The 26947-nt window shown below is 49.8% G+C and overlaps 1 protein-coding gene across 1 annotated transcript in view; it reads right to left on the bottom strand.

The window, feature by feature from the left end:
* CUEDC1 (CUE domain containing 1) overlaps window positions 1-26325 on the bottom strand; it is a 93219-nt gene extending 66894 nt beyond the window's left edge. Inside the window, 2 exon segments of the mRNA XM_025210379.1 lie at window positions 9460-9617; window positions 26074-26325. The gene's annotated coding sequence lies outside the window, so the exon portion shown is untranslated.
* Window positions 26326-26947: the final 622 nt, after the last annotated feature.

Raw genomic sequence — 26947 nt, 5'->3', positions numbered from 1 at the left:
TGCCACTCAAGTAAATATACTGCGGGGAGCATGAAAGTTAGTCGCCTTTTTTTCCCATCCTGCAAAAAAAAGAAGAGGCGGAGGAGGGAGGGCTGTTCTTTGCAGCAAGCTCTTTTCTCCCCACCCAGGGAACAAGGCATGGGCTCGCCCAGCCCTTGAAAGGTGGGCGTTTGGTTTAATGAATGAGTTACTAGTGTTCATCTCTGCCCACATAGGCAGCAATAATCCTGCTTCTTGGCGTTACTGCTATTTTGATCCTCAGGTTTTGAGCGACCCGCAGGCCAGCAGGAGCTGGGGGTGCTCAGTCTTCAATGGGTCCTCAGCACCGACTGCCCCCTGCACCACGCAGAGGTGGTCTTAGCCGCTAGCAAGCACTCGCGACCCGTCATCCCTGTTATGATTTATCCGAGGCTGCACGCATCATGCCCCGTGCTGTACAAACACAGGGCACAATTATAGGCCCAGCCCTACCTGCTAGGCCCCTACTCAACCTGGCCAATTTTTGGTACAACCAGCATGCACAAGGGGTGGAGATCGAGGCAATGGGGACACTTGAGCTGTAGCACAAGGTAACCTGCTGCTGGAAACAAGCCCTAACACTAAAAGCCCTTTTCAACCAGCCTGTTGAAGGCAAGAAGGTTGGACTTGGCAGATACTGCGGTAAAAAGAGTGGGGTCCCCCACAGCAAAGGTGCCCTGGGCATTAGGTTGAAGACGTGGCAAGCTGATCCCATAAAGGACAGCGTGCTCAGTGCCAAGATGTGCAACTAGGAGCAAATCCATTGCACGGACAAACAAGAGAAGGTTTTTCACTCTGAGGCCAGCTCTGGGTCTGGAAGCCTCCCCCTTTTCCTAGCACCATGCTCCCAAGTCAGCCAAGCACTTACGTCTGAGTTTAAACCCCCCAGGAGTCAGAAATGGGTGAAATGCTTTGCTGAAGCAGAGCACTTTGCATTTTGGCTGCCGATGGATTTGGAAGCATCTGAAGCCCCAGGCTGAAAAGTTTGGGGTAGAGAATACTTGCCAGTTGCAGCACCACACACGGTGTTTGAGCGACTGAGTTTTGCTCAGTCAAAAGGATTTGGAGATGATTTGGCTAACTGGACCTGGAACATGAACATTTTTCCAAAATATAAAAAAAATAAAAATAATAATAATAATAATAATTCTGCATTTTGGCTTCTATTCTACCCAGGAGAGCACACAAACGCCAACAAACTCTCCCTATGCCTGAAGAAGGACATCCGTGCCCAAAAAGCTTGCAAAGAACAATTTTTCCAACTATTTCATTGGTCTAATACAAAACATCACATCTACCCAAAGAACCCTGCTTGCTGAATTGGAGCCATTCAGGGACACGCGCACACACGGCACAACATGGACTAGGATCACTGGGACAGCCTCAGTCTCTAGTCCCATTCGGTGGGGAACACTGTGGCTCCAAGGCTTGATCCGAGCCAAGCTCTGGAAGCCGTCGGCTGCTCTAAGTTCCCAGCTCCATTGGCGAGAACAGTGGGGAGGGCATTTTGCTCCCAACTTGATCTCCCCTGTCTTGCACTGGTGACCCACAGGCCCACCCCAGATGTTACCAGATGTTAACAGAAGGCAACAAGCTGCACAGGGCAAGTGCTCGAGGCTGTGCCTTGCTCAGGTTGCTCTGCACCCCCCCACACTCAGCCCTGGGGGAGATGCAGCAGAGAGCCGTTCCTCTCCTCAGCATCCCTGCCGCAGGCCACGAGGAAGGGGAGGGCAAAGGGAGCTGAGCTCCCCTGCCAGATGCTCTTCCTGTTGCGGCTCAGGAGAACCACAGTGCTGTCAAACAGCTAAATTGGGAGCAAAAGGGGAAGCCTGCATGGGGCGAAAAGGGTCCCCGACGCAAGCAGAATGACGCGGCGGCCAGCACAGAGCGCTCTGGGACGCTGTTAGAGATGCTAATCCAACTATTATTAGAGCATCAGAAACTCCAGAGGCAGCAACAAGTGACTGAGAGGCAATCCCACCCTAGCCCCTACCACGCCATGGCAAGCCTTTCCCAGCTCCCCGATGCCCTGCAGCACAGGCCACGGCTGATAGACTTGGTGGGGTTGAAGCAGGATGGTTCAGACATCATGAAATCGCCGCGGGAAGGGCAGCAAGGTGACCTGGATCTGGTCGCCGGTGGTCGTAGCCTTAGCAAAGAGCAGGGTACATCTCAGATCAGTAGCATCTGCTCGACGCTGGACCAGCAGGCAGGGTGATGCAGCCGGGAGGTAACAGCAAGAGATTTGCAAGAGGGTGAGGGGACGCTAACAGCACAGCCTGCCTGGGCAGCCAGCTCCAGCAGGCTTGGATGGGCCCATGATATACCTTCTCCACCTCAACTCGGCTCCTGCTTCCCAAGGGCAGGATTTCCAGCTGTCCAACTCTGCTCCCACAGGCCAACCCAGAGCATTGCTGCAAATGCGTCGGACCAAAGGACGATCCCGGTGGTCCTTAGAGCGACTCTTTATCGTAAGCAATAAACTGAAGTAACTCGTCCCATATGTGCACGTGCAGAGGGGAGCCTGGCCCACACTCCAGCTGCAGCAGGAGGGCCCAGCTGCTAGCATTTACATGCACTTCTGTCAAGAGACCCTTCTCCGTATTAACCAGATGCTCAGGGGCCAGAAGGGCACCTCTCAGGGCACTTGTGTTCAGCCTCCTCGGGCGCCTTAGCACTTAGCGAGAACTTAATATGTGATTAATTGCTGCATGCACACACCAATACACTCCTTGCAACAAGGGGGGGTGGCGGGGGGGGGTGGGACTGTCCTCCTTCTACCCAGAAGGAAACTTCATACAGAGGGCACATCTCCCCTGCAAGGTGAGGCATGACTATAAGTGGTGGGGGGGAAGAAGACATCTAGATAGCATGCATTTATTTAGCACCTGGAGACATGGCAGCAAGGACCTCAGCAGCCTGAGCATATACCCAGGGCCTGGAGGGCTTGTGCAACATGTGTCCTGAAGCCTGTCCTGCTGCATCTCCGCTGCTGGAGAAACGCAATGGAGCTGGATGAAAGCCAGTCTGTATCTTCCTCACAAAGCAGATATCCCCTGAAAGGCTAAGTGACCTGCCCAATGCCAAAGGGGCAGTGGTGTCAGAGCTGAAATGTTTCAGGCTCTCCTTTTTCCTTCTGTGGCCTTGGAGCTAAACTGCTGGCAATGGTGTGACAGGTGGAAGGAAGCTTGTGGGAGCCTCTGCTCCCAGTGCTTCCCCACAAGGCACAGCACCCTACCCCTAACCTCCAAGTTCCTCATAAAATTAGGGAACTGAGGCCTTTCGCACAGCCCAAAGGCCAGCCCCAAGAGGCTTGAAGGATGCAACTACCACAGCCCATAGGGAAGGGGAGAAACTTGCCTTGCATGTCAGGTTCTCGCTCCAAAGCTCAACAGACTGCGATCTCAGCATGAAGGAAGGACCACCACAGTAAAGTGGGAGCTGAGATTTACCCCAGGACAATTCAAGGTCACCAAGGGCAGGCTGGGGTCTGTGCTTCCACACAACTGTGTTCATAGCAGGGGCTGGAGCTGCAGTGAGACAGACCCCAGCGACTTCAGCTGGAGGTGCTGCACTCCAGCATCTCAAAAAAAAAGGTCCCAGCCTCACAGCCAGGGCCATTAGGCTTTGCTTTTGGAAAGGAAAGGCAGGGGAAGGGAAGAGCAGGACAGCGCTGCCAGCCGCACACTTTCAGACAGCTGGATTTGTAAAACTCTTCTTACAAGCAAGCCTCCTTGGGGAGGTTTTCTGCTGTGAGACTAAGGACTAGGCAGCTGGGAGGGGGGTCCCTACATTAGAACTTAGACCGGGATCGTGAGTTTGCAGCGCACACCCGTTGTGCTCATCATTTCCACTTTCCCATCTCTCTCTCTCAGCTTTGTCTGGGGGAAAAGGCTGGGAAGGCGTTAACAGAAGGCAAAAGTGGTCTGAGGCAGGGGCCTCAAGGCTTTAACCCTAACAGTGTGGTAGACCATGAAGAAAGCCCCGGTACTGGGCTCTGCGTGCTACCTCCATCGCTCCAGGTTCAGGAAGAGTGAGGGGGTTTGCCTCTCTGTCTCCACTCTTTGCTGGTCAGGAACAAAGCCAGGACCCTTGTAAGGAGAAAATATCATTTAAAAAAGCTCCCACTTCAAAGGCTGCACCATCTATGGGAGCATCTGGTTCCCCCCACGACCCTGCTGATACGCCCAGGGTCTGGGCGTCACAGAAGCCAGGTGCTCAGCTCCAGCTGAAGTTCAAGGGAAGTGCAAATGCAAAAAATAAAATGAGGATCTGGGTGCTTTGCTAGACACCAAAGCCCACCCCTGGAAGCTACAACTAACACACACCGTACTAGCCAAGGACGCAGCCCAGGGTTTGCAACAACTTCACTTCCAAATGCCCTTGTAATGAACAGATGTGCAGTGTCTCTCCCCATTTCTCAGCACCCCCACCCAGCCCTTTCATGCCAAATGGAGATGCCCAGCATCTCAACTCTGCACTTCTTTCGTCTTTCCCGGAAAAATCCCAGGGACTTGTCCCGGCGAGAAGCCTGTTGGCGCCCCGCCAGAAAGCAGGAAGCCGTGCCTCACCGCAGAGAGAAGTGAGAAGGTATTTTTATAGCTGGCAAATAAACATGGTGAGAATACCTGCTGGGGCTTGTAATCTCCCTTGATACACGAAGAGAAGGTGTGGGGGGGCTGAGCAGCAAAAGGCTGCTGTGTTACCGCTATATCAGGCCAGGGTGCTAGGCAAAGTGTGTTTGATGCTTCCAGTTTGGCTCCCGATGTGCAAATGCATGCATCACAAGAAGTGTTATCGTCCCGGATCCTGTTTTGCTGGTGCTCTCAGCGTGAGAGGCCAAGAAACAAGTGGCTCGGAGGCAGGATGCTCTCAAAGCCTACACTACAGGCTGCTCTTCTCTTCTCCAGGCATCCAGGCAAGGCACAGCGCAGCTCCCTCCCATCACCCTTGCATCAAAAAAGGTTTCAATCAAACTGAACCAAAGTTGTGTCGGTTGCTGAGCAACCAGAAGGAAAGGCAAACAGAAAACCAGCCCAGTGATGCTGTCACATCTGAGTCATGTCACGCAAGAACCTGAAATGCCCCATTATTCCTACAGCTAAGTGCCTGCTCGGCTTCCACGCACCTGCAAGGCCAGCCTGGAGAGGAACAGAAAGATCATGAGATCCTTAATGCCTGTGCAGATGAGGGGCTGGGGGAAGCTCTTTGGGAGCTGCCAAGCTCTCACACAGAGATGAGTCCTTGCAGCATTTGCCTTCCTGGAAGGGCGATGCCAACAAGATGCAACTTCCCCAAATGCAAGTCTCAGTCTCCTGGACACTTCTCCAAAACACATTGCTCTACCCCTGCCTAGCACAGAGCCCAAGCAAGATCAGAGGCCTCGAATCCAGGATTTGGGAGCTTCCCAATGCAAGATGCTGCACCAGAAGCTGAACTCAGGAGCACTCTTGAAATGGAAAAAGCTGCTTTGGAGGAGAGTGGGGATTAGCAGTCACTACGCTGCAGGTCTCGTCTTGCGCACTTGCTTTCAATACGGAGAGAGTTCATGTGACACTGAGGTCTTGCAAATAGCGGGGACTTAGAGAGGTGCACAGGTTTGTGTTGGTCTTCTCCTGGGGTGGGTATCACCCTGGTTTATCAGGTGTGGACACTTCTGCATGGAGAGTTCTCCACCACCACAACACCACGGGCGATGCTGGGTAAGGCATGCAGTCCTCCCTCTATTCTTCAGCTTCCCCATCCTCGCAATAGGTACAATAACCCTGATTTGCCTCACCTAGTGGAAGTGAGGACTTATTCACAATATCCATCACATGCTTTGAGTTCCTTAGCTGAATGGGCCAAGTATTGCAAACTCTTGTGTAGTTTTTCTAACAGACTAGACATTGGATTTATATGGGATGTTTTGGATAGGGATGATCCTGCCTCAGGCAGAGGGTTGGACCGGATGACCTTTGGAGATCCCTCCCAGCCCTACTTCACTATGATTTTCCAATTCATAACCAATGACCCCCCACCATGGAGAAGGCCTAATGTTTCTACCATAGTCCAGGTCAGAAAGACACAAACAGATTTATAAAGGAGAAAACTCAGGTTGAGCAAAGCAAAGACAAGGCAGTTGGCATTTCAGTTTTCTAAGAAACTCTGCATATCCTGATTTCTGTCTAAGAGGTGGAATCACTCGCCCACAGGTCTCACCAACCAAGGGGCATTTAAGTCCCATTGAGTTTAGCTTCCATACGACTCATCCTGAAGACATGTTGGTAAATCCCATGCGGAGGCCCCATGGAGGTCAGGAGAATCAAAAAAAAAACATAGCAGCAAGGTGCCTAGCTCTCCTTGTGCTTTTGAAATCTATCCCTGTTGGCCTTTGTCATCCTATATTGCCTAGGTATTTTGAAAGCCAACTCTTGGCTCTCTCTCTGCATGCACAAGCTGAGCACTGGAAAACAGCAAGTTCCTTAATGAGCACGGGAAGGCATGCCTATTCAAAGCAGACCCTTGGGGAAAAAAGGGGCATTACATGAAGGCTGTGGCTTAGTCCATGTTAGAGAGACACTCACTGCCTCTAAAAAACAAGATGACCCAAGGAAACCAAACTCCTTAGGTCCCAGACATTTACAATGCACTTGGAAGACGTCCGGTGGGAAGCATGGCAATTAGATCTTAGCATGCGCATTAAGAAAAGACCATCTAGTACACCAAAGCTCTAGTTAGGGAGAAATCAGGCGGGAATTGTGAAAGGACAGCAAGGCTGATAGTAGTATCTGAACTACAGATAGGAGGGAAACCCGGCAGCTCTGAACCCCGTATTCAGGAACTTCCCTGCTCTTCCCGAGAGCATCTTCAAAAGAGCACCTTGATAGATCTGATCCTGCCAGGTGTTGAATGCCCTCCAGTAGCAGCAATTCCAACGCAGTAGGAAAAACAGTCTAGTAGGGAAAACTCTCTTGCTTTAAAATCCAAGTCATCAGAATGACAACAAATGGGTTATGGGCTCGTCCCATAGAGTCGATTCATTTTGGTATAAAATTTGACTGCAGGAATTCTAGAAAGCTTACAGAGATGCTGAAAAAAAACTCAGATGCTGCTTCAACATCCCCAGATGCAAACACCAGAGTTTCAGCCGAAGGCTGCAGAGTAATTGCTTAAGGTGGAACAAAGAGATCCAACTAGGAGGAACAGAAAGAAGCAAAGAAATGGCAAGGCTTTCTGACAGTGAGATACAGTAGACCAGGCATAAACTGTTCCTCTTCACTTGAGACGTTTAAAAGCAGACAAGACAAAGCTCTGAGGGGAAAGATAGTTAAGTGCTTAAAGATTTGGATGGGGACAGAGAACATTTCAGTTGCTGGCTCTGGTCCTGGCTACATCACTTAGGGCTAGGTTTTCATTGCGGTGGGAGTTAGGAGCTCTTATAAATCCTACTAGGGATTGATAGTACATCCATAGGCACCAAAAAAACCCCACAGGGTACAAGACACCCTTGTCTCTCACTGGGAGCTCACAGCTCTTCTGAGAATCGGGTCTTTCACCCCAGTGCCTTGTTGGTAAGAGAGGGTGCAGCAAAGACAAGTAGTATTTGGAAGACACTCAGAGGCTTGCCTCCACTGCCTCATGCTGTGTCCAAGAGCGTCTCTGCAAAGCATGCCCAAGCCCATATGCTCCTGCCTCATGTGCAATCCCAGGCGGTGTAGCTGCTTTATAGCAAGCAGGTGCCAATCAGCACATCTGAGGCCAAGAGTTTAAGGTGACTGCATTGCTTCACTGAACGGCAACATCCAAGGCAAGGCATGGAAGCCACACAGAGATGTCCTCAGTTGCTGCAGCATTAGGCACCTCCTAAGAGAAGAGGATCCTTTAACCAAGAGGATCATAGATATCCTCAACACACATCTGTGCCTTCTTCCTGCCACAGCCGGAGAACAGGAAGTGCAGCTCCCTGTGCCATTTTAAGGTACCTGCAGCATCGGGTCTAAATCAGCAAGTTAAAAAATAAATAAAAAGTCAGTTTGCCTTTAAGCTGCCTGTAGGATTCCCCTGAGGACAAACTCCATGCCACCGTATCAATAATCCCGAGGACATCTGGGTCATGCAGAAATAATGCAATGTTATGTAAATGCACAGATAAGTCACTAATAATGTTCAGCCCGCTGGACGGTTTGTGGCTTATTTTGAAACGAGTCTTTCCCAAAAGCAAGATGCTGCTGGAGTTTCTTCCATGGATGCAGCTGACACACAAGGGAGAAATGCATCCAGAAGAAAAGACTGGAACTCTTTGCTTATTAGTCATCCTTCGTTTCACCCATCAAATCCTCCCTCTCAGGTGTATTGCAATAGATAGACAGATAGATATTAATAAAATAGTTATTACTTTAAAAACAGAGGCCCTTTTTTCCTTACAAGGACCCCGCACTCTCAGCTCATCGCAGGACACATCTATTTTATCCTCTCCCCATACCCTGAACTCTATTGTTCCTATTCAACTTGCCCGTTCCTGATACTCTCAGCAAAATGAACCTTCCTGGATGCCTCCACTAATGGCACAGCTTGACTACAGGACTGGGAACCAGGAGCACGTGAACTTTCTCTTGGCTCCATTCAGCTGTATCTCCTTGCCTACCCATGCCTCAGTTGCTCAGCTGTGAAATGGGCCTGTCACCCTCTGCTTACCTGTGTGAGTGCTGGCTGAGATGAACGGCTAACTGCTGTTTGTGAAACACTGAGCATGACAGGCACAATGCATACCTGCTTTGAGTACCCTCCCAACAGCATATCTCATTTGGAGCTATCGCTGCAGGGGCTGTGCAAGCAAGGGGGATGGGTTAGACTGAAAACTCATGCAAATAGCTATGTGGCTGATCTCTGGCAGATGCAGTCACTCAGTTTGCAAACACTCATGGCAGCTGCTGGCGCACACTGAGCACACAACGGAAGATCTTTTTGTTTTTCCCCCAGATGCAGGCCCCAACCACTCCCGTCCGTCTGGCAAAAGCAATACGGCCTTTTCTCTAACGCACAGAGTTGCCACCCATGCGGCTTGGAGCTTGAGAAGCTGAGAGGTCACCGCTCTCTCTGCAATGCTCCAACTATATCAAGGAGCCTCTTTGGATATAAAGGAGGGTCCATGACTAGTCCATACAACTAGGTTAGCATCTCTTTAAAGAGTCAGTGAGCCCTATAGTGGTCCCTGGGCAAGGAAGGTTAAGCTAGCTCCTTATAGATCCAAAGGTGCCAGTTCAAACCCTAATCTGGACTCATCAACCCAGCTGTATCTGGGCCTTCAGCCTGGGGGCACAAAGACGGGCAGATGTGATGCTAACCATACCAGCAATCTTTGCTTAATGCTGGTTACAATAGCTAGCGTGTCTTAACCACAAGAGCCCAAAGGACTGCTAAGTCCGGGAAGACTTTTGACCTGTTGACAGTGGTACTCACCATGCTCCGTCTCCAAACCCGACCAGCGCAGCAACACACGTGTTCAGCTCGGCGAGGGGTCAGGAACGTTTCTGAAAGATGCTACTCACTGGAAAACGCCAATTCTTTGAACCCAATGCTCTTGGCAGGATAGAGTTGTTTTCTTCAAATTTCCTGTTCTGGAAAAAAATACAAGAGAATTTTTAGATTGTCAGGACGTCGAGGTTTTCAAAACGAGAAGGTAATATTTTTGGTTCGCAACAGCCACGTTTCTCACTTTCAGTTAGAGCTAAACCAGGTTGTAAACAATCGTTAGAAACAGGCTGCAATCAAAATAAGACATTTTGATTGCCCTAACAAGGAAGGTTTTACATTTTGGCTTGCAATGATTTTCCAGAATCACTTTTTGTTCCCCAAAAATAAATAATGCCAATGCCTCAGAATTCGGCGGGACTGGGAAAGCCCAAACCAGTTCCCCATTCACCCCTCTGAGCAAGGGCTCGTACATTCAGTTAACATGGTTATTTGTTTTACACCGGGCCCGTGTATTTCTCTATACTTCATTTGTTGCCTAAAGAGCAGAAGACGGCAATGTAGGGCTGAGGGCCAAAGAAATTACTGGTATTACACTACCTGGCAGTGTGGGTTGGGGTGGTGTTATTTTTTCATTAAGCCTGCTGATGGATATGTCTCTGTTCTCAGGATAAGCAAACTTTACTATGAAGTTATAAAAGCACATAGTAGCACCAAGAGCATGCGACAGGCACCGATAAAGACCACAAACCTAATTAAAAAAGCAAGGAAGTACAGATAAATGAAACTACTTATTAACCAGTGTCCCAGAACCTCCGGAGAGTAGGTTTTAGGGGTGGAAAGCTTTCAACATGCTGCAAAATGATCACTTTTTCAGAAGTTTGGTATTTTTGGACTGTCCGATGGAATTGAACAGCATGTTGCAGTCCTGCTAGAGAACATTAGAGAAGGGTTTCTAAAAATCCTGTAAGAAAAAGATTTTCAGAACAAGGCCAGGAGTTTCAAAGAAACTTTAAATGCTTGGCCATTAAAGACCCAGCACCTTAGGTTCCCCCTTGAAAAAAAATAAACTCAGTTTGGGCACCAAAAAAGGAGGTAAGTTCCTCTCTAAAGCAGCAGCCCACTTTTCCAAAATGAGCTGCTAAGCCAGCCAGTTTTGAAAATCAGGAGACTGTTTTAGATAGAAACTTAGATGTAAACTTAACTAAAAAAATGGGGGCTTCAAGTACCGATTTGGGGTCATCAGAGCCCGCAGCAATTCACAGCAATTTGGACTGAACTCGAGCAAATCGGCGTGCAACTGCTGTGCGAGGGACTGAGAAATCCCAGCTGCAAGTTGCAGACACTGGGGTAAGGATCCATAGATCCTTCTCGAGCAAATCCCAGGACGTCATTGTCCTGTTGTACTCGGCCTTGGTGAGGCCACAGCTGGAGTACTGCGTCCAGTTCTGGGATGTGCAATTCAAAAAGGATGTGGAGAAGTTTGAGAGAGTGCAGAGGAGAGCCACGTGCATGATCAGAGGTCAGGAACACAGACCTTATGATGAGTGGCTGAGAGCCACGGGACTCTTCAGCCTAGAAAGCGCAGGCTCAGGGGTGATCTGGTGGCTGCCTATAAGTTTATCGGTGTGCTCACCAGGATCTGGGGGAATGATTGTTCACCAGAGCTCCCCAAGGGATGACAAGATCAAACGGTCACAAACTTCTCCATGACCATTTCAGGCTGGACATAAGGAAGAACTTCTTTACTGTCCGAGCCCTCAAGGTTTGGAATAGACTGCTGCCGGAGGTGGTTCAAGCACCCACTTTGAACACCTTCAAGACACGTTTGGATGCTTATCTTGCTGGGATCCTATGATCCCTGCTGACTTCCTGCCCCTGGGGCAGGGGGCTGGACTCGATGATCCTTCAGGGTCCCTTCCAGCCCAAATGTCTATGAAATCTATGAAATCTCTGGAGAGCCCCCAATTGGTTTCATCCTTTTTCTTGCCTGCAAGACTCTTCCCTAAGGGCAGTTCAAAATCTTTCCAAAAAAAAAAATATACATCTGTTAAACAGCGACCCATGAGAGCTGAAGCTCTTAGCCAGGAACAAGGAAGGAGTCATTACTTATATGCAGTTCAAGTCAGCTATTAGTTGAAGAGAGCATGTAATAGTTCACCTATCGGAGACAAGGCTCCTTTTAGTCTGGCTGTTTACACTGTCGAAGCAAAGAATTGCCATGACAACTGGCTTTGCCACAAAGCCCCACTCGGCTTGAATTACTGCAAGGAGAAATGTTTAAACACTAAATCCCTCTTCTACAAGGGGAGAGGCAATGCACCAATATAACCTCAGATAAGGGGGGGAAGAGAGAGAAACCCATGTTCCGACTTTGCTGGCAGTAGAAGAAACTACGTGCTTCGGCTCACCTGCTTGAACAAAAAAATAAGTAAAAATGCAGTGGGTTTTCCAATGGGGTCGAACGTCCTTCCAGACAAGAGCACCTGTCGCATACTAGGGATTTGGTGAACTTTCTATTCCTAGCAAAATGCCAGGTGCAGGTAAAGTTTGGTCCAACTCATCCACTGAAGTCAACAGGAGTTTCTCCATTTATTGGGGCTGGACTCCATCTCGCGAGGTCCCTTCCAGCCCCTAATGTCTATGCCTATGAAAATGGATCACAAGCGCTGGCGGAGCAGGTCGCATAGCGATGAGGGTTGCTGGGATCACATCTCTCAGCTTGCAAGAGCATTTCAGTGGCAGTAAAAGCCTTGTGTGCATTTAGGCCAACCTCGCCTATACTCCCTGAACCTAGGAGCCAGACCCTTCATCTCCCCAAGTTTTGAAGTGGCGCTTCTGAGGATCGCCGCTTGGCAGGAAAAGCCATGCAGTCCGCTTTCAAAAGGAGTAACTTTGTTTGCATTCATTCAGTTTGCATTAGAAGTCCTGACCGGCGCTGTTTGCTTAAAAAGAGCCTTTGAACTTTATTGATAAAGGCACCTGAGTTAGCGCTGGAAAGGAAGGATGATCTAATTGCTGATGGCATTTCCTCCTGGTGCTTTATCATTGTTCTTTTTCAGTCATACAGTCTCCACGCAGCAAAGCGTAACGGCCTGAACTTCCCAGGGGAGCGTCTCACCAGCACGACCACCACACCGCACCAAACCCCTGCCCGTGGTTTTGGTGCATGTATTTTTGTGATGGTAGATGGCTTCGTAATGGGATACAGAACCTTTCCTTGGTACGTCACTCGGTTAGATGGTCAGCAGACGCTCAGCGAACACGACAGACATACCTCAAATGGAAGAGGGTCTTCAAAATCGGGTTTAGCAGTCGCTATTTTTAACCCAGTTTTCCCTCTGGAAGGATTTTACAGCGACGAACCATTCTTGTCCCGTTTCACAGCCCATTGCCCATGGGGACCGCTGAACTGATATAACCCTGGCTAATTACAAACTCAATCGCAGGGTAATTGCTACGTGCCAGAGCAGCATAGGCATGAACCTTTGCTCCTGCAGCGGGACGTACAGAAGCAAGGCCCAGACAGGAAGAAAGGGTTGACCTCAGCTGCCTTCACTCAGAAGTTACCTGAACCTCAGATCCACGGAAGTTTCACACGCTTTCCATCTAAGCACACATCTCTCCTTGCAGTCAAGACATAGCCTAAAGGCTTGCACAGCCCCTGATGTAGATGCAATCAAACTGGTATACAAGCACCCCACATGAGCCGGGCTTATTCTTCTTCCCCAGGTGATCAGCTACATTGATAAAGCAGCTTTCCGCCAACAGAACCATATCCAGGCCAGGGAAGAGGAGTAAACTATATTAACTATCCCACCATAATTAAAGCAGGGCCAAATATTTTCTGAAGGGTGTGAATGACTCGCTGTCACTTTGGGAGGAGAGTCAAACGACCTGCCATGCACTTAGGCCATGCAGTGCTGCAGAATTCCTTCAACATTGCCAATAAGACAGACTATCTGACCCCATGCTCTGCTAATTAGATTTCAATTGAGCCCAGGCTGAGATTTGAGCTGATGGAATTGGCTGCGTTAGTCCGAGCTGAGATCAGAAGCCGGCATGAAGCTAACAGTCAATCTGAGATTTAAAAAAAAAAAACCCCAAGAAAACCTCAGACCCACAATGCTGCTGCTCCTAATGAGGTGACATCTGTAATTTATTTGGGATTTAAGACCTGATTCTGCAGATCTCTAAACTAAGGAAGAGCCAGTGAGAGCATCCAGCTGAACGGGCTTTGCAAATACTCAAGGGCAGCCATTATGGAAATGATGAGAAAAAACGCTGGCTTGTACCGACTACATTTTCATGCTCTCTTTTAGGAGGGCAAATATTTGCTGATTCTTTGAGCAGCTCAATCCCCCCCCCACCAAATCGCTTTTGCTGAATCTTTACATCTCTCTTTGTCTCGCCTATCATTCGATAATTTCATGCCACGAGGCGCTTTAACCAGATTTGGATATTTTACAGTGAAGGTTCAGCTTGGGGCCAGACACTGAAGGGACGTGCACATGGCAAGAGGCAGCATCGCGCAAAGATCCCCAAGCAAGCCCTGCCCATGCGAGCTCACCCAGCCACAGCTTGTCCTGCTTTGGGACAAAGAAACTCAGATTAAAGGACTGTCAAATTCAGGGTCTCTCAACTGCAAAGGACCCAAAGTCAAGCTCCTCAACCCAGATGCAGATCCTGACTATAGAGCCGGCGGGAGAGGAGGGTTGTCAGCATTGCTGACAATGAGGCCACTTATTTAGGTGTATACTTTTATCCTCTCCCAGTCTGACATTCAAGGCAGCTTTGATTAAGATATCAGTAGTCCCTAAACAAGGGGCACCCCAAAACCCTCCAGCTCAATTCCCGTGAATGACTGAAAAAGCAAAGCGGACGTTTTGGAAATGCAACTTTCCCTCGGGTTTTGATTTGGAGCAAAAACAGTGGGAGAACTGGTTTTCTTAAAGCCACTGGCTGCCGAGGCAGCAGGCTCAGAAATGGGAAGAAGTAGAGGAAAAAAGAAACACGGGCAGCCTGAGCACTGAGGAGCAGCACACTGACCACCGCACACTTCCCTTTGCTTTGAAGGTGGTTTCCACTTGGCATCACTGAAAAACAAAACCTACCCATGTAGGGGTTGTCTCGAGCCAGGGCTGGTCTACACTGGAAAGTTAACGCAGTTTAAGGCATGCTTCTTTATTGAGTTCACATGTGGACAGCCTTGTTCCAGAAGAAGGCTGATTTTGTTCCCACTGAGATTAATTCACGTTGACAGAAGAAACATACCCATCTGGGACAGTTAAATCAGGAAGAAAACAACTCCGCAGGTAGACGAGTCCTTCTTGGATTTCAAACTGAGTTGTTAAGACACGTTAGCTAACAGGTTCTACCAGGTGAGAAAGGCCTTGGCTGTACTAGACCTATTACTCCTTTTAACACACGCTAAACTGGTCGCGTGAAACACTGAAGTAAATCATACATTGAACTCAACCAACTAGTTTGCACATGTCGAAATCATCAAAGCTTTGCCCGCTCCTACTCCAGCCTTCTTTGGCCGTGTTAGTTGGAACACAATAATAATGTGCAATGGTTTTGTGCACATCAGGACTAATTTGAGGTGTCAATTGAATACAAATGAATTAAAACTGGTGCAAAACTACATGGGGAGACAACCAAAAAGAGAAGTAACTATTTCACAACCACCATGGTTTATTAAGAGGAACTCACATGCAGATGGAAGTACAGCTGTCTCAAATTGGGGGGGTGGGGGGTAAGAATAGAGAGTTTGCACAGTTTAGATTAGGAGAATATTTCTGCATGTAGATTAGGAGTAAATTTATCAATCTGACTTTGAACTGTAGTGCCGAGGTGCCCAAGGTCCACATTCCTACCAAGGTATGTTGGACCCTACAGAGGTTTTTATGAGTAAATGGGGCACATTGATTTCAAGGGAGTTAAGCCCTTGATCTTTTTGGTGCTTTTACAACCCCTGGAAGGCATTTTCATGGTTCCAGGTACTTGTGAAAAGGTGGGCCTAACCACCCTGTGCAAATTTTACTCCAGGCCGTGTTTGAGGGCTTAATCAGGTGAGTTTCAGTCAATAGGAACAGAGTTACACTACAATAAAATAACAAAATCAATCCAGAATTTGCACCGGTTCAATGGATTAAAAGCCTGCTAGCCTTAGCATACATCTGCCAACTCTTTCTACCTGCACACCTTAAATTCCCAGAGAAGTTTCTTGCTTCCTTGAGGTCATCCATAACGCTGGCACGCAGCTCCGTGTCCTGCGTATCTGCTAAAGCACCACAGACTAAACACCAGGCTCCTTCTGCTCGCGAATTGGAGGCATTGACGCCTACGGCAAAGGCCGCCTAAGGAGATAGAAACTGTCTGAAAGTCTTGTGCTGCCTCTGGGCTTTTTTTTGGGGGGGGGGGGGGGGGGAGGAGAGAGAGGATAGCAAGCAGCCCACCAACGATCGGGACTGCATGCAGAAGCGAGCAGGCTACGGCTGAGAGCAAGCCAGCTCCTGCCTGGGGCTGGGAGTCAGCCATGCGGTGCCCTCGCTTGATCCTGCTCACCCTGGGCGGCCGGAGCTGCAGATTGTCAGCTGGAGACGACAGCTGGATGAGTTTGAGGGAACTGCTGCGTTTGGAGGCGTTTTGGTCTGTAGATGACAAGAGTTACGGAGGGAGAGCTACATGAGGATATCTAGCCAGATCCTTCAGGCCACAACAGCTCAAGATAACATTGTCAAGGTGTCCCAGGCCTGCATCCCAGTGCATTTTTGAAGACAACCTGGCTTCAGGCCTGATCCAAGACTTGTGAAAGTCAATGGAAAGACTCCCATTAACATCAATAAGGATGGATCAAGCCATTCCACTACTCCCCCCCCCAAAAAAGACTAGATCATACTCCTACAATATTGATTGCTGGGAAATTTCTCCTGAGACCCCTCTCCTAACTCCTACTCGCACCCCCCTTGCCCTCTTTCCTTACACCCTTAATTAAAGCTGTCACACATAAAGGCCATCTCTACCCCCCTCCGCAGGACACCGGGCGATCACCAATTAGAGTGGGCACTAACAGATCCTACGGCACCACGTCCAGTCCAGACAAGACCAGCAGGGCAGCACAACTGGTCCCAGAAGTGCTTCCAGCAACTATTTTCAGCACTGGCTCAGGGAGATGGGTACCAGACCTGCTGAGGGGTCACCAGTTGAGCACAGATCAGGCACTATCATGGTTATTCCCCTTCTCCGAGTCCCTTCTAATCTGTAGGACTCTCAGCATCAAAAGCCACCGACAGACTCCAACCTGACACTACTCACGAAGCATTAAAATTCTTTTTTTTTTTTAAAAAGCAGCAGCAGCCAGCTCTCACGCGGTGGTGAAGTATGAAGCTTTGACCAACACGAGCTGTTTAGCAAAAGCTGCATCCGCTGCTACAGAGGAAGGCATTGCAGTCTCCTCTCCTGGGCTTACAAACCCATGCATATAGCTGCCCTGGCATCCTTCAAACACCATCTTCATCTTATCCACACAAGAGTCAGCAGAACAATCCTCTGACACCCTGGCCAATGTACTGCTCGTGTACACACGGGAGGGGATTCAAGCAGCATCCTCCTCCCAGCTAAGTCCCAACACCAGATTTGAGTCTTAATGCAGTATAAACGGGGCATAAGATACACTTCACCCCCTCCCCAGCCATCTTCAGGCTTAAGTCCGGCAGTACAGTGAGCTCAGGGATCCCAACACCGCACAGCATGTCCACAGTGTAGACACACATAATACATCCAGCCCCCGAGACTTGGCTGATGCATCTCTCCACCCCCAAAGCTATAAAGCAGTCATTTAACCCCAGTCTTGGGTTGATTTCTCAGCCACCCACCATGGCCAATTAACAGAACGCACGTAAACCACAACCCCCCTGCGGGATCCAGCCGTCCCCTTCTTTAGAGCCAGTGGAAACATTTTCGAGCCTTTCTGACAAAAGCAATTAGAACATTTATATTTCAGCTGAGTCTTTTTTGCCGCCTCCGTCCATGGAAAAAAAAAAAAGAGTGAAAAAAAATAATGAAAAGCAAAGAAGGTTATATTACCTTTGGAAAACGAAATATATATCAATAACCTTTTGGGGGGGAAAAAATAGGGAGAAGAAACATGGGGGGAGGATCTCTTCTCCCCTCATTAAAGATGAGAAGAAATCTGTGAAAACGGTTCTGAACAACAACATGCAGGTGGTTTAATATTGTTGCTGAAGGACTGCTGCATGCAATTCCCTGTTGGGGAACCGATCGATGCTACCGTCTGTCAGTGTTTTCTGGGTGTTGTGCCGGACCACCAGCACTGGAGCACGAGCTTGAAGGCTGCTTCTGCAGTGCTCACATGTGATGACACGATAGGGGACATCTTTGCACCTAGATAGATTATAGGAGGAATCAGAAAGGAGACGGGAGCTGAACGCAGGGTTTTTTAGGCCCCTGCTACACATTACATACATTGCGCAATTAACTGGTTAATCGTGCAATACACTTAAACCAGCCACACGTGCAAAGTGGTTATCACACAATTAACCGGCTAATCACACAATGAATTTAGACCAGTCGCACATGCAAAGTAATTATCACGCAATAAGAGCCAACCAGCTATAAAGGTAGTGCTTAAAAATGTGTAACAACTCCATAGCTGGTTTCTACCCAGAAATTCGAATGTGTAGCAGAGTTCTTAGCCACACAGGCCAATAGATTACATTCACGTGCAACCCCATGAAACCAAGGATGTGCCTTCATACCCTGTATGTATAGAAAGATAACTAATGTGTGCTCACCATCCTGCTAGAGACCTCGGGGGAAACGAGGCTCTGGATTGTACCTGCTAGGAAGGTAGGTAGGTAGGTGGGGTCAACCATGGGTTGCAGGTACAACGCTGCCTTCATCTAAATACAACATGAAAAATATCGTCTCCATGAGACAGCAAACTCAGGCGTGCTGTCACTCCACAGAGTATACACATCACTATGTTGCTAAACTGGCAATGATAAGCACAGGCGTGCAAGGAGAGCAGAAAAATGTTATCTGAGGTTTGATGCTCTGAGATGCTGAGTGCCCCCAATCACCACCAGTGTTCACATCCCAGTATCAAGTCCATGCTGCTATAAGTACAGTATTTTTCGATATAGCTTACAGCAGCAGGAGTTCACTAATCCTTATTCTAGCAGTGGTATATTTGCCTGTTTGTCCACCTACACGTACTCTCAGTGGGACTAGCTGTGTGATGCATCTTGATTGTTAGGAGGAAGTATAATTTTGCAGGACTGAAAATAATCTGAAGACTTTTAAAAGGAGGTTGTGAAAGGCATGTGCCCCGTGGGGCAGCAAAAACATGAAAACGCCACCTCGCAAAAGAGGTTTCTGAAGGAAAGGTGGCTCAAACTTTTCCAAGTGCAAATTTATCTACAAGTCTAATGCTCTGGTAAAAGTTTTGCTGCAAGCCAAAACCGCAAGGGGAGAGAGAGCTTGGAGAGCCGCGAAGACAAGCACCACTGGAACAATTTGTTGGTCCGTTTCAGGCATGTTTCATCTCCAAAGCAGCTTTTAATGATGTTGTTCTACATCTATTCCAAGACGGTTCAATAAGGGAATAATGCCACAGCTCAAGAGTTAACCACAAATATACTTTGGCATGCAAAATTTTCTAAGCTGAACCCAATAAAGATGTCAATGGTAGAAAATACATTATTCTGTTAACATCAGTCAAAAAATGGAGCTGCGTGTTTACAACAGAGACGTCAGAGCTGTCTGAGAAACCGCTGGAACAGGGTTCACAAATACCCTTTGAAGATCCGCCTATAACTTACCAAGCGAAGGGGTCACACATGGAAAGCTTCACTTACAGATACCTGGGCCCTGTCCTGCAGCTGCTCCCCATCCTGCGATGTGACCTCAGCCCCTTTGGATCAGGTCCCAACACACTTGGTAAGGCAACCGCTCATCCCGTTGACAACAGAGACAGCTGGAGTGACACAGCCATCGGAGGAGTACGCTCTCCTTCACGCCCAAGCCTGGCCCTGCTGGGGTTTTGCTTCTCACCACCTGGGTGAGGTGCGGGGAAAGAAGAATGTAGTTATTTTCTGGATGACCTCCCTCACTGGGTGAGCAAGTGAGCAGGGGAAGCGAGCACTGAGGATAGGAACTGGCTGCATGCACAGAGCGAACAACTTGTGGCAGAGGGAAAGCAGGAGAGGAAATGTGACTCTCTGCTCTGCAGGGCAATGCCAGCCCCTCCAAGCCTGGCACCCAGCCTTCATGCGGGCACAAGACAGGCCCCACAAAGGCAGCAGGTGTCCGCAACAGATGCCAACAACTCCAGCTTTCTCTGCCACAGACCAGAAGGATCAGCGAAGCCACGGTGCGGCCCAGCTCCCACGCCACATATTTCCAACCTTGAGAGATGCCATTCAAGCCTCCATCCCAATGCATCAAAAAAGCATGTTGCAAAAGCAATATATAAAATTTTACCAAATCTCCATATACCTTCAACTCTCCTATGAAATATGAACCTAGGAGAACTTTTATTTGTACTTTTCTGCTATGCCTGAAGGGTGCTTGTGCCCAAAAGCTTGCAAATAAAGAATTTTTTTTGCAAACAAAGTTGGTCTAATAAAAGACCAACTCTACCAAAGACCAACTCTATCAAAACTCTACCACGAGTTCCAATTCCTTTTGCCTCTAGACCAATACGGCTACAACCTGGATACCCTTCAAAAGCAATTTTACTTACTAATGTATCATGTACTACTGCTAAGCAGCGGGGACAGACAACAGTAAAACTCCCTCCCCCCAGTAAAATCTAATGAGCTGCATCTCGCTTCACAGTGCCAGTTGTTTCCCAATTGTGGAGCCCAAGGTAAAAAGCAAACTCCAGGAGAGAACAGGTTGGCAGCTTAACAATACATTTAAAATACACATCAGCCCCCTGGACACAGGGCCAACAAAAAAGACAAACCATAATGCCAAGCAACAGCAAACACCATGGGATGCTGCGCATGCAGCATGCTCCAGGTAGAGGGGAAATCCACAGGAAGAGCTCCCTGTCGACTATCCTGGGAAGCAACAGCCAGGTGCTTCCCTAACAGTCGTGAATTTATCCCTGCCCCGGCGAGGTGGGAACAGGATCCGCGTTGTACAGACCACAAAGTGATGCACTAGGAGGCTAGGAGTTTCCACCAAATTTGGGCACCCAATTTGAGATGCCGCAGACCTGATTTTTTCAGAGCCCTTGGTGTTAAACAGCAATGTGTACAGTAAAAGCACAACTGCCACCAACTTCAGCTGCAGCTCCGAGAAATCCCATGGTCTCAAGGTGGGGCTAAAAGCTGAAGAGCACGCAATCAGAGCCGGCCTGTGAAGAGTCAAGCTTTTAAGCAGCTTGCTCAGCCTGCTATAGACCCTCTGAGAGGTGGGGGAGTCCTATTTCCCAGCATTTCCCATATTCAAACTATCCTTTCTCATTTACTACACACCTTCTGATTTCTGCAACCTGTGAGGCAAGGAGCCTAAAACCAACAGCCTCCCTCACCATACAGGTCTAATGCATCCCCCAGGCTGGTCCACACAGTGCAGTGGTGGGAGAGGCACCTGAGGCAGCAATGGGATGGGGGGTGCCCACGTGGGCAAGAGGAGCATCCCTGGGGCATACGTGGGGAGATGGGAGCATCCATGGGGCATTCAGGCTGCCCAGCGTGCAGCCGTCTGTGACACACCTTCTGGGGCGCGTGACCCCCGGGGATGTAGAAGCTGGACAGCCCTGAAACAAAGAAGCATAATTCACATGAGAACAAAACCACAGTTTGCAGAGGCATTTTTTTCCCCCGGTTTGACCTCACAACCCTAATAACGTGCTTTTAGCATCCTTGCGGGTATAATTCCTCATTATTTAAAAAAGCAAACCGAAGAAAACAGTAATTCCATCGTGTGTCATTGTGCTGACTCCGACATGGGTCATCAACAGCCAATACAATGCTGCATATCCATTTTAGCTTAAGACTTAACGTGGACAAACCCACGTACTTGCCCTCATTCTCAGAAATGGCTATGATTTTCTTTACAAGCAAATGCAGACTGAGCAGATATCCAGCACATGAAAATTCAGCTCAGCTACCTACAGTCGGGCAAAGCTGTACGCACCTGAAAAAAGGCCTGTTAATGGAAAGTATCATGCCTCTTTGATTATAGGCAAGGGTGGCGGTGCCAGCTATTCTTAGCAGATTTTACAATCTCTGCACAGTTGCACCCAACAGATGGGGGAAAGCAGCAGACCAGGGGCTGTTAGTGGGGAGAGCAGCATTCACGTTTCCTAACCCTGGAGATGATCACTTCTCAACCACACGTGCTCATCAGGAGAAACTCTCCGATCAGGGGCTGAAGGAAGGTGTACGACCAGCCTAGCAAACTGAGCTTCTTTGCCAACATGGGGAACCAGCCTATGTCAGACTGATAAATTCTGGTTACACATGAAACGATCCTTAACACTCAGCGCCGAGATGCAGGGAGTCAGGCGTGGGCTGATGAGGTCTCTGATCTCACCAACCATCCATCCCAGCCTGGAAGAAGCTATGGAACAAATGAACAAAAACAGGTCCCTGGGCTAAGGGTTTGGACTCTAGTCAACGGGCAAGCTCAGGAGGCCGCCTGAGCTGGCAGAACCAGTTCTACCCAAATGGTCTGAAGGGAGTGGGGAAAACCAACCAAAGAGGAAAAAAAAAATGAGGTGGTCAGACTCCCCTTTACAACTGACAGGGACTCACAAAGTGCTGGAGTCCCCGAGACAGGCTCCAAGGTCAGGCCGGGAGCCACAAACTCCAAGGGACTCCTCAAAGACTCTAGTCGAGGCCCAAGAAGCACGAGGGAAGCGGAAAGCCTGTTGGGTGGGAGCACCCCAGGCATGGTGCGTGTAGCTAACCCAAGGGAGCGACGTGGCTGGCATCACGTCCGGTCACCCCAGCCTGCGGGACAAGGACTCCATTTACAGATGGGTTAACTGGGTGCAGCTTTTGGTGTGAAACCGGAGTGAGACTCCATCTCCCACCTCTGGAATAAGATGCCTTGGCTGCTCAGGCAGGTGTGCTGAGGTGTGTGCAGGCATGTCCACCCAGAGCTCCCTTCACCCCGGCCCTGCCCAAGCCATCCTTCCTGACTTTGCTGGCAGCCTGCGGGCCCTGCCCCTCGAGCAAGCCTCGGCTCGTCTCCACCGCCCACAGGCAGAGCCGTGCACGGAAAAACGGGCACAGGAGCGCGGCCAACCTGGGAGCCAGGAACAGGGCGTTGTGGGATTGCTGCTGAAGGATTTTCTACGCACACGGCCTGCAGTCCCACATGTGGCAAGCAGGGCCGGGGGAAAGGAAGAAGGCTGGGCCTCGCATGTGCAGATGCACAGTGGGTCTGGGCTTCGAGGGCAAGCCATGTAGACAGGGCCCGGACACAGAAGTGTACCCAGGCACTGCACCATTTTGTCCATCATTGCCCAATTCTGAGCTGTCTAAAGGGAAGAGTGACTGGCTTGGGTTCCTCTATGGAGACCACGCATGATATGCATGGACTATCGGATCACGGAAAAAGCAATGATAAGCCACAGCATCCAAGCACTGGGGTGTTTTGGCCAGACAGAAGGCCCCGAGGGTCTAGTGCAGCTGGGCTGCGAGGTCTCGCGCCTGAAGAGATAAGACGTGAGAGCCTGGGAGTGCATTAGAGAAGCCAAGGACAGAGACGGTGCTGGAGCCTACTCGGACCAAGGGAAGCATAAGAGCACAGAAATCCAGCCTGCTGGGGTGCAGCACAAGAGCTTGGCGAGCGTTCAGACAACAGCAGACTTGCATCGAGGGACACAAAGGGTCCGTCGCCATCCCTCAGTTCTGATGCCAGGCGGCACCATCCTGAGGGACGCTGCACTCGCTCCTGAAGCAGGGCATAGCTGTGTTAGCATGCCAGCAAGCTGCGCTGAGAGACAGGGCCTCTGAACAAACAGGCCAGGCAGCATGAAGGCGGGCAGGCTACTTCCAGGTCAGGAGGTAACACACACAAAGTGAGCCCGACATCTCAGCAGGGTGTCTCCCGGCACTGTAGCAGAGCAGCAGAGACAGCCAAAGCAGCCAACAAAAAGATAACCCCGCAATGTCCCAGACCCCAGACTTGTCCTGCACGCATGTTGCTTGCAAGCACATGGGAAGAGAGAGGTGCCAGCTGCAGTGGGTCAGAAGGAATAGCTGTCTTGGCATTTATCCTGGGCTTCAGCACTGTGGTATCTGAGTAGCTGATGCCCGAATCCCCTTCTGTGCGTGTGCATGCATCAGTGGTGGCTGTCAGTGGAGCTGGCCCAAGAAGAGCAGACAAGTAGCACCAAGAATATGGCTACTCCCCCCGCAACCCGTGCAGTACTTCCATCAGAGAGAAGAGATGCGTGGGAGGAAGCCGAGTTAAAGGTGGCGCCTGCTTTCCAAACGCACGTATTAGAGGAAGCAGCAAAGCAACAGATAAATCAAGTTATTATTTACTTTGGAGTGCTCGGGGACAGGGCGCCACTGTGTCAGGCCCCGTCCAAACAAGAGGAGGGTGCAAACCCTGCCCCTTTTACTTACAGTCACCGGAGCAGTACATTTCCACCACTGCTAGAGAGGGCTTATTTTTCCTTTGGTTTTAGATCATGCAAAAATAAATTAAAGGCAAGTGCATGGCGGGTAGGGAACTAACGACATCAAATAAAACAAACAGCGAGTGCCAAGAATTATTAGTGCGTCAGACCCAATCACTACAGCTTAGTGTAGACCAATTGGATATAGACATCCTACCCCTTCCTAAGCCCTCCTGAGTTTCTCAGTTTAGCCAATCGATTCCCTCCCTCTTGTTTAAACGGTTAGCTCTTAAATTGCAGTCAGCGCATGATTATTATAAATTAAGATCATTACAGTTTACCTTTCTTTATAGAAAATAGATCCCTATGGCAGAGCCTGTCAAAAACAGGACCTCTCTCACCAGTAAATATTAGAAATGACAGCCACAGCAGAACTCACCAGAGACCTGGGAATCTACCCAGCTAGCCCTAGTAATGGGAACAGTCCCATGGACTCAGTATAAGTACTGCGCATTCGGAGGCTGAAAACAAATGTGGGAAAGGTACTGAGATAAATCGGCGCAATAGTTTGTTTCCATCTCTACCTTCTATCAGACTCAAACAGTTCCAAGGCAACATGCGGATCCAGTTGGAGTGAGCGACAAATGAAAAGCAAAGTCGTTTTCCAAAAACAGCTATCTTCGCTAGACAAAGAGTTCTGCTGAATTTCTTTTCCCTTGCATTTGACTTCTGCACTGGAATTCTGGCTTTGAATCTAGATATCTAGGTCAACCCTCTGGTAATCTGATTGGATGAGAAAGATTTCATTAAGATAGGTCAATGGAATAAAATGTTGTCACAGGATAACGGTCTTGTAACACGTGAGAAACACCACGGCGAAGACAAAGTAATTCATCAAAAGCGCTGGAGGGAGGTTCCAGCATCTATTTACGAAGCGGCATGCATTTTTCCAGTGACAATTCTTTTAATTTCTGTTCTGCCTAACATACGGTTAATGGGGGGGGGGGGTCATTGTATCTGACAAGGGAAACGTACAACAGTGCCAGGGCTCTGTGACCAAAACACAAGCTGCCGATTGGCTTGCAGCGATTCGGACCATTAAGAAACAATTTTAGGCACGGAAAGACAACTCCAAATCCAAACGCAAAACAAGGACAACAAGGCAGTTTGCTATTGGGCGCAATCCTGAACTTTCACACCGCATAAAGGGCAGCCCTCCAGTATCTCACTGGCAAAGGATCGCTCCTGGGTGGCATCAAATGGGCATGGTGGATTTGAAGGAGCCAGGAAACAGAAAACCAACAACAACTTCCCTTCCCTGAAACATTGAGGGCATCCAACAGCTGAGGTCTCAAACTAAGCAGCATGGGCAGCCAGACACCCAAAGAGCTGGAGAAGGATTTGGACTCAGTTTCTTGGCATGCAACTTTCCAAGGGCCTGGAAAAATAAAGAGCATGAAACAACCACAGAGCAGGCGGGTGGGGAGTGGGGGAACAAGGCTCTGGGGAGAGCTGGGGAAGGGGGGATGCCAGAGGTTTTTGGGGTGCTCTTATCCACCACAGGGCTGCTGCCGCCCCTCCTCTATCACACATCTCAGCCGGGTAATAGGAGCAAAGGCGGTGGGGAGGGATGAAGCTAAAGCCCCCGATCTGCGGGAGGGGAAAGATGCCTCAGCCCCTCGCAAACGGCAGCTCCCAACCGTGCCCCTTTCCTCCCTTCAACTCACCCGGCGCCCCGTGCCCAGCGCTGCCGGGATCCCCGCCCTGCCAAGCCGGGGATCGCTTGGATTAAAAAAAAAAACCAAAACCCAAAAAAACCGCCTCCTTCCTCCCCCGCCTCCGACAAAACAGATCCCCGCGCAGCGCTCGCACGCCGGAGAGGGCCTCTCCGCCCGGCTCCGGGGGACCGGACCGGATCGCTGCCCGACCGCACAAAGGAAGCCAAGTGGCTACAGTGCGATCCCCAACGTTCCACCCTCCCTTACCGGGCGGCGGCGACTCCCAGGCCGGCGGGGCTCGGCTCCGGCAGCGGCTGGAGGGGCGGGAGCGCGGCGTGCAGACCCCTTTGCCTCTCGTCCCCGCCCCGCCCGAGCTTCCCCCGGAGCCGCGATTCAGGCTCTGCCCCCGCACGCCGGGGCTGGGGCTGGTTGCCGGAGGCGGGGGTGAGGGGGGTGGGGAGGGGATCCTCGGAAATGGCAGGGGCTGCGCTCAGCTCCGGCACGGCGGGAGGAGGCAGCGGCTTCCTAGCGGCCGCCAGCCTGAAATGCAGCTCCCCGCGCAGGGAGGCCGCGGGTGGGACGGGCGAGGGGGCAGCGGCACCCCCGGCACGTGCAGCTGGGGTCCCCGCTGATCTCCGGGCTCCTAACAGCGCATCTCCCAGGGATCCGAGAGAGCTTGGGGGGGGGGTGTCATTAACACCTCTTCATTGAGTGCCAGGGGGGAGAAGCCCAGAGAAGGGAAGGAAAGTAATCAGTGATCCCTGTGGTCAAGAGTATCCTGAGCACACCACCTTCCCCCATTGCTGGCTAGATGGGAGGGCCAGCATGGAAAACTAATGGTGTCCAAGAAGGAGACCACTTCCAGCCTGGGTCTCCTTTCTGGGTAGTGCCACGCAACAGTAGTTTTTAGGCACCTTTCAAAGGTGAGGCATGAGACTCTGCAGCGAATTTGTTTCAGCAGGTTTCAAGGGCTCATCTAGCACCTCTAGTCCTGAAGGCTCCCAAAGCACCTGCCAGAGCCAGCTTTACTGAGCCCCAGCAGCAGGGCCGGATGAACGCATAGGCAAAGTAGGCACAAGCCGTAAGTAAAGAAGGGGCCCAGTTGTGCTTATTTTACATGTTATAATTACTGAGCGAGAAA

This window comes from Alligator sinensis, unplaced genomic scaffold (assembly GCF_000455745.1).
Source record: "Alligator sinensis unplaced genomic scaffold, ASM45574v1 scaffold118_1, whole genome shotgun sequence".
Classification (NCBI taxonomy): domain Eukaryota; kingdom Metazoa; phylum Chordata; order Crocodylia; family Alligatoridae; genus Alligator; species Alligator sinensis.
Note: the sequence above shows the minus strand (reverse complement) of the source record. Positions and strands in the feature narration are given on the sequence as shown.